The 12,020-nt window shown below is 32.6% G+C and overlaps 1 pseudogene; it reads right to left on the bottom strand.

The window, feature by feature from the left end:
• Positions 1-9,732, bottom strand: part of LOC107853581 — a 24,906-nt pseudogene extending 15,174 nt beyond the window's left edge.
• Positions 9,733-12,020: the final 2,288 nt, after the last annotated feature.

Below are 12,020 nucleotides of genomic sequence, written 5' to 3' on the forward strand. Positions count from 1 at the left end.
TTGTAAATTTAGTTTTGTATCTATCATATTTAGAAAAGAGTTATTTTCCGCAGATTTGTATAGATTTATACTTTTTGTTCAGTTGCTTATGAGTTATGCCAGTAGAAGGGTTAGCTTGGGATCACTTGTGATCCTAAGCACTGTGTGACATCTCGGGACCCGATTTCAGGATGTTACATAAAATGTACGCAAACTTTGCCAGTACTCCCCGATTATTTCTTAAACAAATTTTGTTCCTAATAAAACTAGGAGACTTAAAATTAGGAGGGAAAGAATAATAATATAGAAGATGCAAACCTTGTAGCATCTTCAATGCCAAACCTAACATCCTCAAATCCAAGACTCCTTGGATAAGCCACCATGGTCCTAGCTCTCTCCACAACTTCTTCTCTATTCATATTTAGTTTATATTTCATATGCATATCACTCGTCGCAATGAACGTTTGAATCACCAATCCCTTTGCATACTTCAACGCTTCCCAAGTTCTTTCAATATCCTTCTTATTACACCTCGCCATGGCACCAATCATTGGCACATACCCCTCATCATCTATGTTATTACCTGTTGAGATATAATAAAATTCATCCTTATTTCATATTTTAAATTTTCAAGTAAAATGAACATATAATTCAATATGGTACTTAAGTAGGGGTCAAGAATACTTCTAATACAACCAAAAATTAAAAAATACTATTGTTGTATTTGTATCATATTCCATCTTGTTTCAGTTTACATGATAATATTTCTTTTGAGTCCAATTTTTTTTAAAATGATAACTTTTAAAAATTTGGACTCAGTTTAGCTTAAACTTGTTGCTTTACTCTTAATAATAAACTTTTATGGCCACAAAAATGTTATACTTGTTGGAAAAATTACTACAATATTGATATGAAATAGGAATTAATAATAGTAAGAGAATAGTCAAAAAAACTGAGTCGTGGCAAGCCACTAGAAAGCAATTTTGGTCCGACTCCGATTAAAATCCTTCTAGCTGGTCGCTCCCCAAGGTTCCACAGCTACTTCCAAATACGCGTACTCGTGGCTGGAAGTTTGGAGGTTGCCCAAAACAATTCAAGAGGAAGAGAAAAGGAGGAAGATGTTTTTTTTTATGTGGTGTGTTTTTATCTTCTCCAACGACACCCTTTATATAGTATTTGAAAGTGGAGTTGCAAGAATGATATTTAATGATATTAAAGAACCATTAATTTACATATTCCATAATTCTATTAGAACGGATGTTTAAAATAGATGTATTCATCTCCTTTGTAACGTATAAGCTATTCATCTTTGCATTACTCTAAATGAATAAATGTAGAATTAATTTCACAGTCCCCCACTAATGCAAAGATAAAGATTAAGAATAAATTCTGGGCAAAAGGAAGGAACACATACTTAAGTGTCAATATCTTTCGATTTGAATTGACACAAAGTGATATGAGGCAACAACAAATATCCAAAAAAGGAAGTACTCTTGAACTAAATGGACATAAGTTGAGACCCCCACAACACATACCATATCCTTAATTTTAAGAAACCTCCGCGATACTACAAAGTGTTTTTTATGGTCATGCACACAAACCTTGGGTATCATGAGTGCTCTAGAAAGATAACCCAAGTCTTTCATAAAAAGGTGACCAACATTTTACACTCACGTAGGTGATCCATCAATTCTATCTCATAGACCACCTTAAGTCTATGGATGATTAAGAGCAAAAATAAGCCCAACCTCATAATACACTACCTCATGCCATAAGGATAAGATATGTAGTGTTTATTGAAGGCCTATATGGCTTCGTTTGACCATAAATAGGTATCTACCATATTACCTCAATCCATGGGTTTTAGACCTATCCCCCTCGATAATTTAAGGATCATTTTCCTTGTCAAACCCTTGGTTATAGGATTTGCCAAATTTCTTTTGGATCTTACATATTCTAAGAAAATAACACCATGTTTCAATAGTTGTTTAACTGCACCATTTCTGATGCGAATATGTCTCTTTTTACACTGTATACACTATTTTTAGCAATCCCAATTGCTGCCTATAAAGAGACTGGTGACATTTGTCTTCCCCATAAAGGCACATTTGTCAAAAGATTTTGCAGTCACTCAGCTTCTTGCCCTGCCAACTCGAGAGCAATGAATTTAGATTCCATGGTAGAATGTGCTATACAAGTCTTCTTTGAAGACTTTCACGAAATAACACCTGCACCCAAAGTAAACACATAGCCACTGGTCGAGCTAACTTCATCATTGTCAGCAACCCAGTTTGCATCATAAAAACCTTCTAAAATAGCAGGAAATTTATTAAAATGCAAATACCAATCCATAGTAACTCTCAAGTACCTTAATAAGCGATGAAGAGTATGTCAATTTTCACTACTGGGATTATAAGTATATCTACTCAATATACTAATAGCATAAGCTATATCAAGTCTAGTATAGTTCATGTGAAATATTACACTCCCAATTATTTTAGCATATTCAGTTTGAGAAACACTGGAATATTTATTCCTTTTTAAGTGTATTCTAGGATCATAAGGAGTTCTCACTGAAACTACATCAAAACAATCAAACTTTTTCAACATTTTTTTCAATATAATGAGATTGACACAAAGAGAAACCATTAACAGTTCTTTTGATTTTTATTCCTAAAATCACATCAGCTTCTCCAAGGTCTTTCATTTCAACTTTAGAAAATAAAAATTTCTTAGTCTCATTTACAACATTCACATTAGGGCCAAAGATTAACATGTCATCCATATATAAACATATAATCACACAATCTGATCCCATCATTTTAGAATAAACACAGGTATCAGATGAATTAACAACAAAGCCATTATCTATTAATGTGAAATTAAATTTTTCAAACCACTGTTTAGGTGCCTTCTTAAGTCCATATAAGGAATTTCTCAATTTGCATACTTTATCCTCTTGTCCTGGGACCACAAAACCCTCAAGTTGAGTCATATAGATCTCTTTCTCTAAATCACCATTTTAAAATGTAGTTTTGACATCCATTTGGTGTACCACCAAACCATAAATAGCGGCTAGAGCAATAAGAGTCCTAATGGTCGCTATTTTAGTCAAAGGAGAATAAGTATCAAAATAATCAACACCTTTCTTTTGGTTAATGATAGGCCCAAATTACAACTTTCTTAGACCCTGTCAAATATAGAGCCTAACTGGATTGGGTGTCGAATCCCACAGGGAATACTGTGTTCACTAAGTATTATGACTGTTATTAGACTATTGATCTTAGGTTCCGGAGTAAAAAGGGGTTTTTGATCTGTTAATAAAGATCTTTCATTCTTGTATCACACAGTGGTCCAGCTAATGAGAGTTAATGCAAGTGCAATTTCAATGAAAATGAGTTAACTAGAGTAATGCTTACCAAGATGTTCAAACAGTTAGGGTTGTAAATTTGTGCTTGAATTCTAACTTATAATTTCAATTGCATGAAGTATTGAATTCTAAGAATTACCCACTTGTTTCTTAACCTAATGGATATTTTATCCTTTTCTTCTTTCAAACTTAAAGGATCCATGTATTATTCAATAGAACTCTCATGAGGGTTGATCTCGTGAAGGCATCAACCTTGACCCAAAGGGTAAACCTATGGATTTTATGTGAATTACCTCTTTTCCCAACATCTACTTTCTTATCAGACAAATGGTGTTCATGGGATCACTTCTCAAGTTTGCAACCAAGAGATGTCATTATAATGAAGAGAGATTCATGCAATTTAGATAGATGTTAGAAATCAAATGGATTCACAATCCCAAATAGCTCTCTACATCAAGGCTCCCATAACCTAGTTATGAAAGTTTAGCTACTCATTTCCATATAAGATATCAAAGATATATTGAGGTTCATAAATAACTTCAAAAAAGTACTTACAAAAGTTACAATATTGTTCTTCTCAATCTTCAAATAAACAATAGAGAATAATAATCAGATCTAAATTTCTAGCTTCAAATCTCAATGAAAAGTGTTACACAGCTCTCAATAGAGAAGAAAGTCTGAAACTATTGTCAAAAGATCCAGAATAAACCCTAATACTTGGTATTTACATATTTCCAGAATTGAGATTTTAAAATTCAAACTCAGAGTTGCCACTTCATGCTCAACGGGTCAAGCGATGATTCACCGCTGAGGCGACGGTCCGTTGCTTAGACCGTCATTGGAGCTACAAAGAGGCGATGGGTAGGGTGATTTTTCATCACAATACCGATAATACGTCGCTGATACGCCCAAATTACACCTCTCTTACAGGATATTAAGCGGTCGCTGTCAAATATAGAACCCAACCAGGTTGGGTGTCGAATCCCACAGGGAATACTGTGTTACTAAGTATTGTAGTTGTTACTGGACTGTTGGTCAGAGGTTCCCGAATGGGGGGTTTTGGTTTAAATTTAAAATGATAGTTACAATATAACAATGAACCAATATGTGTATTAATATTTGATCACAAAGAATGACAAGTTAGGGTTATGTCCACCTTGTAGCTTTTACTTCTCTATTAACTATGAGTAATAAGGATTTATACAAGCATGCACTTATAGAGAGATGTATTCTAATTCTAAATCCAAGTGTTTCTCAACCATCAAGGATTTATTCACCCTAGTTCTCTCGAATCCAAAGTGTACAACCAATCATACAAACTCTCCAAGTAGTTAATCCTGCTAAAGCATTAACGTGTAAAATAGAGGTTGGAAACCCTATTTTCTTGTCACTACTCTCTTTTCCAAACAGTAACTTTTCTATCTAACAAGTTATTGCTATAATGGCACATTCCCTATGTTTGCAATCACGAGAATTCAATCATAACGAAGAGAGTAATGATATAAGTGGATTAACACATCATAAATTTAAAAACCCATAGCAATAGAGAGTATACTACAAGGTTTCCATAACCCTAACAAATAAACTTAGCTACTCATGAATAAAATGAAAATCACAATAGAAATATTCATCATACCAAAACTTAGAACGATCTTGATGGACAAGATGAATAGCCAAAATAAGTGAGAAAAACATTTCTCTCCCTTTCTCCTCAAGCTAAGCCGTCTTTTCTCCTTTTTGAAATAATACAGAATGTTAAATAATCCCTAAAAATTCAGCCATAAGGCTTTTAATAACATCCTTCTATAATAAATTGCTACTGCATCCTTAACTATTTAAAAATATTGAGTTTGCCTGGGAAAAAGTTCTCATATATCACATTCAGTCCAAAAGCTGCTTTCCTTTTATGTGAAGTTTCCTTTGCTATCCATAGGTCCCCTAAGTGTTGTAATCTTTCTTATTAGTACCTGAAAAGCATGCTAATCACATAGGTCAGCTCACTTAACTAAAAATAGACAAAGTTCAAGAATTATGTATTTTATCCTCAAAACTTAGCTAAAACATGGGTAAGTTATGGTGCTTAGACGTATAAATACGCCCAACATTAGTCGCCTGGTCTGTCGCATGACTTCCAGTGGTCCTGCATTCTATTTCCTGGTGATGGTTTAGGCCGAAGGTTCATTGCAATACCGATGGTTCATCACCTGGACCGTTGTATGACTTCCAGTGGCTTTGAATTCTGTTTCCTGGAGACGGTTTAGGCCAACGATTTGTCACAAGGTCGATGGACCATCGCCTGACCCGTCGCTGATTATTTTTCCTTTGTTTTGTCCAGTTTATCCAAGTTATTCTTCATACTCAGTTCTTATCCTGAAAACACTTAAACACCATGTTAAATACAACAATAGTTGCTTGAAAACACACAATTATCCTAAGAAAAAGGCCTAAAATGTTACATCAAAAGCCGTAACATCAGTTAAAACCCTTAATCACAAGTCTAGCCTTATATTTATCAATTGTACCATCAGACCTCAATTTCTTCTTAAATATTCATTTTCTACTTATGGTTTTACAACCTTTAGGCTAATCATACAAGTCCTAGGTATGATTAGAGACTATAAAATCTAATTCATTTTTAATAGCCTCTTTCCAAAATATTGCATCTATTGAACTCATTGCTTCATCATAATTTTTAGGGCCTTCTTCTATTAAGTAGATAGACAATAATTTCTCATTTAAAGTATCAATATCAAAGCCCTTAGTTAAGAAGCTGATGATAAAACCAGGACCAAAATTAGTCTCAATTCTACGTCTTTTACTCCTTCTAAGTTCATTTTTATGCTCATTAGCAATAGCATCAGAAGCAGGCATAACATAAGAGTTAATAGACATAGATATAGAAGAATTATTTTGTACATCACTAGGCACATAATTTTTCAAAGGAAAAACATGCTCAAAAAATTCTGCATCTCTAGATTCACAAATAGAATAATTATTTAATGATATAAATCTATATGCAGCACTGTTTTGAGCATAACCAATAAAGATTGTGTCAAAAGTCTCATAGCCTACATTTACCCATCTAAAATCAGGTAGACCAACCTTAGCTAAACACCCCCACACTTTCAAAAATTTCAAGTTAGGGGCAAACCCTTTCCATAACTCATATGATGTCTTGTCTAACTTTTTATGAGGACCTCTATTAAGAATATAACATGCAGACAAGGCAGCTTCCCCCCACATATAGTCAGGTAGACCTGAGTTCAAAAGCATAGAATTCATTATTTTCTTAAGGGTTCTATTCTTTCGTTCAGCTACACCATTTTGTTAAGGAGTATATGGAGCACTAAACTCGTGGATAATACCATTTTTCTCAAAAAAATCTTCTAGAGTTTTAGTACTATATTCACTGCCTTTATCAGATCTAAATCTCTTATTTTTTTGTCTAATCGATTTTCTACTTCTACTTTGAATTTTAAAAATATATTTTCAGCCTCATCTTTAGATTTAAGCAGGTATACCTTAGTGTACCTAGAAAAATCATCAACAAAAGTAATGTAATACTTCATTTCACCTTTGCTAACAGTGTTCTTGAAATCTGCTAAGTCTGAATGTACTAGTTCAAGCAATTAGGTCTTTCTTCTAGTAACATATTTAAAAGATTTCTTAGCATGCTTTGCTTCTATACACAAAGGACATTTAGAAATATTATCAATATTTACTGCAGGAATTAATCTGATTTTTCTAAGTCTTTTAATAGAAGCAATATTAACATGACCTAATCTACCATGCCATAAATTAATAGACTTAGTAATATAAGCAGAATTAGAAATACTTGCATTTTTTATAATCTCTTGACCAATGTTTAGTACAAATAAACCCTCATTAAGGTATCCCTTCCCAACAAAGTCTCCTCCATAAGAAATAATTATTTTATCAGCTTCAAAAATAAGTTTAAGGCCTACTTTGTTTGAGAAGTGCTCCAGAAACTAAGTTTCTATGAAGCGAGGGAACATACAGAATATTGTTCAAGGCTAAAGTTTTTCTAGAAGTTAATTTAAGTAAAAATTTTCCTTTACCTATAACTCCAGCAGTAGTGGAGTTACCCATGTAGACGCACTCGCCATCGATGGATTCCTAAAAGTCATGAAATAATTCTTTGTTAGTGCATAAATGTCTTGAAGCTTCTAAGTCCAATACCCAATCAATCTTGTTAGCTACCAGATTTGCCTCGACGATTACTGCAGCAATTACTTCATCACCCTCTGTAAGATGAGCTTGGGCATCACCTTTTTCTCCCTTTTTTGGCTTTTGTCATTTTCTTAGATAACACTGAACAACCCTGTGGCCAAGTTTTTTGCAGACAAAACAAGGCCTCTTTGATTTTTTAATTTGACTCTCTGGCTTGTTAAAATTATTTTTCTTTTTCACTTGCTCCTTATTCTGAACATTCTTTTGTTTTATTTCGTACCTATCTTTTGCAATAGTACCAGAAGATTCCACAAGGTTAGCTTTAGAAGAATTAAGAGAAAGATCTTCCATCTTATCTTTGAGATAGTTTATCTCCTCTGTTCTCATGTAACTGAGAAGTTCTTGGAGAGTTAAATTCTTTTCTTATGTTTCAATTGATTTCTGTAATCACTCCAGGATGATGGAAATTTTTCAAGCAGAACATTACCCTTCACACATCTTCATGCCCTCATTGAGAACATCAACAGTTAAATTTTCATATTCGTGGACTTGTTCCATGATTGATTTATTGTCAACCATTTGGAATTTAATTCATTATCCAACAACATATTTTTCTTTCTTGCATCATCGGCACCATATTTCTTTTCTAAACTGTCCCATATTTCTTTAGCAGATTTATAAGTAACAAATAAATCAAAGAAATGATTAGTCATATAATTCAATAAATGTCCTCTAACTGTTTTGTTATCCTTTTCGAATTTCTTTTTAGCAATATCATCAACCACGACAGTGTTAGATCCATCAGTAGGAGGTTCATTAAACAAAACATAATCAACTTCTAATTGTTTGAAGAAAATCAAAAGTTTTTATAACCAACGTTTAAAATTATTTTCGTCCAATGACTCAATCTTTGACAAATCAGGAAAAATTTTGTTCAAAGAAATAGTCATTTATCAATATTGTATGTAAGGAAATTGCTTTCAAATTGTTGGAAAAATTACTACAATATTGATATGAAACAGGAATTAATAATAGTAAGAGAATAGTCACAAAAACTGTGTCGTGGCAAGCCACTGTCTTGAAAGCGATTTTGGCCTGACTCCGGTGTAAATCCTTCTAGCCAGTCACTCCCCAAGGTTCCACAGCTACTTCCAAACACGTGCACTCGTGGCTGAAAGTTTGGAGGTTGCCCAAAACAATTCAAGAGGAAGAGGAAGATGGTTTTTATCTTCTCCAAAGACATCTTTTATATAGTATTTGAAAGTGGAGTTGCAAGAGTGATATTTAATGGTATTAAAGAACCATTAATTTACATATTACATAATTCTATTAGAACGAATATTTAGAATAGATGTATTCATCTCGTTTATAACATAGAAGTTAGTCATCTTTGCATTACACTAAATAAATAAACAATACTATCACGTTTGAAACCTGAAGCCTTCTAGCCCTACAAATGCTTAATATGATATAATCAATTAAGATCAAAAAGTTTCGAAAGTATCTTTATTTTTTTTCTAAAACTCTTCTTAAACCAGATGTAGTATTAAAAGAGTGTGCATGAAGCGCCCCGTTTTTAGGCAAGATCTAGGGAGAGCCAAACCCTGAAGAGTGTGCATGAAGCGTCTCGTTAATAGGCAAGATCTAGGGAGAGCCAAACCCAAAAGATATTATGTAGACAACCTATCCTATTAAAATATCAGTGACAAATACTACAGCTTGAACTTGTATTCTATATATCACAAAAAGACTATTTTATCTTTACTTCAAGTCTAGAAATAATATTAAATTATGAATTTTCAAATAAGGAGGACACATAATTCTAACATTACCAATTTCCTGTGCGATCAACTTCTCAAGGTCAAAATAAGCCCGAGTGGCAGCTGGGAAACCAGCCTCAATAACATCAACACCAAGCTTAACTAGCTGACGTGCAATGTCCATCTTTTCTTTCTCAGTCATGGCAGCACCAGGGGTATGCTCTCCATCACGAAGTGTTTGTGTCGAAAATGGCAACGTAGTTAGGGTCAGAGAATTTACCAAATTTAAAGTCCAGCCGCCAACGAATATTCAAGCAGCGGATAGCATATGGGGAATGAGAATGCTTTGTAACTGAAGGCATAAAACTGTGAAGAAGAGTGCTTTTAGAATATTGTAATGAATCGTAAGTGTTCATGGTCATTTTTTGAAATGGACTGAGTGAGTGAATAAATTGATTACACTTTAACATGTGCTTGTTGTGGTGTGGGGTTTAACAAGCGAAGAAATTGCCAAAGTAGTATGTAGGACTTCTCGGCTTAAAGGACACTTTGCCAAACTATATTTAAAATTTGGACACAAATTTTAAGATTTCTATCCCACTAATTATGATATCATCAATCCCAGTTTTAAAGTAACCACTTCTAACTCCTATCTTTTAATTAAGGGAAGAGAGAATTTTTTTTAAAAAAAAAATAAAAAAATCTCTTAATTTATAAGGTTTTATTTAGTGAACACTTAAATTATTGATTATTTAAAAAAAAACGAAACTTATTATTTCAATACATCGCGTATCTCCTCATAGTCTAAAGACCACAATCGTATAAAAGACGCGCGTACACACAGTGAAATAATGACCATGTGTATGTCTATGTGGATAAATAATATTGGGCCCTCAATCATATTTACCCTATATAAAAACTACTCACTTTCACTCCCTAAAAGCTTTTGCATAAGCCGTAAGCTTTTAGTGAAGAAAAAGGGTGAAATTTTTGAGTTTTTTCTCTGCTCCAAAATAGAGAAAAGTTGAAGCTTGGAGTGAATATTTAATTTTTGGATTGAATTCTCTTCGATTAAGCAAGCTATTATCTAAAAAAAAAATATTTTTGTTTGTTTTCTTTGTGTTAAAATATGGGGTTATTTTTTTCGATTAGTGATTCATACTAGATTTTGATTACTGTTTCGATTAGGATTTGATTTAAAACATAGAGATCTTATAGAAAGAAAAATTATTTTTAGAAATTTTGAAAGTGATGGAGGAGAAGGGAGAATAAATAGAAAGAGAAGAGAGAGATGAGAGTATTGAAACTATGAAAAAATAAAGAAAAATGATGATTTTTTAATTTTTTTACCATTGGAATAAGATGATGTGGCAAATATCTTCGTCCTCACACGCCTTCTTGAATTTGTATTCAATTTTCATGTTAGATGGACCATGAGAAGAGACTCAACATATTAAAATAACAAATTTCGAAGAGGTTTTAAGATAATCAATAATTTAAGTGTACACTGAATAAAATCTTAGAAGTTTAGGAGGATAATTAATACTTCTCTTTAATTAATACAAGTAACTCCCTACTTCATAGTGTTTTAAAAAATACAAAGCACCCAACCCTCCAAAAAATTACAACTTAATACCCTAAATACCCATTTAATTCATTACTATTTCTTCACAAAAACAAAACAAATCAAAATACGAACACAAAAATAAAACCAAAAAAAAAAAATAAAAAAAATCAGAAAATTAAACAAAAATAAATAATTTCAAAAAATATGAAAAATTAATAACTTCCAAAATATGAAAATAAAAAATAAAATAATTTTAAAATTATGAAAATCAAACAAAAAATAAATAATTTCGAAAATCTGAAAATCAAATATACAAATTTTACGCGCTTGATAAGCGCTAGTTAATGAGATAGCGGCCAGAGGAGGAGATGGGCAAACTAAATATTTCGTTGCTACCTGATGGAAAATGAAAAACAATTTATTTCATTAAAAGAAAGAAATATTTCATGAAAAAAAAAACCTCACGACTGGAAAAGCTCCCATATTTTCCCTTTTGACCTTTTAGGTCAAAATTCATGCCAAAAGCTCTCTTTTGTTCCACTTCAGTTTTCGTTAACCTCAATCTTTCAATTATTTCTGTAAATAGAGATTGACATAATTTTTTCCACTGCTGCAAAAACTCTCACTTTTTGAGTCAAAGTTTAGCTTCTTTAGAACTAATTTATCCAATTGAGGTTATTTATGCATTAATCTATATATTACATTAGCTCAGGCCCTGTTGTCGTCGCTCGAGAGGTTCATGTTGCTAATACAAATTTCAATATGTTATTTCTTCTTTAGAATTTTTTTGTCATAGACCGGTTAGAGAACACAACTGTTATCTATTGTTGACAAGTTAGTTTATTATGTTGATTATAGAGTTTGTGGTGATAGATGGTAATTACAAGGACAAATAGGAGGAGACTCCAAAATGTTGAAATTTTAAATCTTTCAGCAAGGTAATACTTATGAAAAAGAAACTACTTGATAGATATGTGGAAAATATAGTATACAGTTAGAAAAAATAACTAAGGAATGTTACGACATCATCCGCATCCCCTACAATTGGTATCAAAGCATATTATGTATTTATTTAAGGAATGCATATTATGATAGAACTAGATTTAGAAATCCACCAAAATATTATAAATACTAATGAATAATATAGATCAAT

The sequence above is a fragment of the Capsicum annuum genome, chromosome 1 (assembly GCF_002878395.1).
Source record: "Capsicum annuum cultivar UCD-10X-F1 chromosome 1, UCD10Xv1.1, whole genome shotgun sequence".
Taxonomy (NCBI): domain Eukaryota; kingdom Viridiplantae; phylum Streptophyta; class Magnoliopsida; order Solanales; family Solanaceae; genus Capsicum; species Capsicum annuum.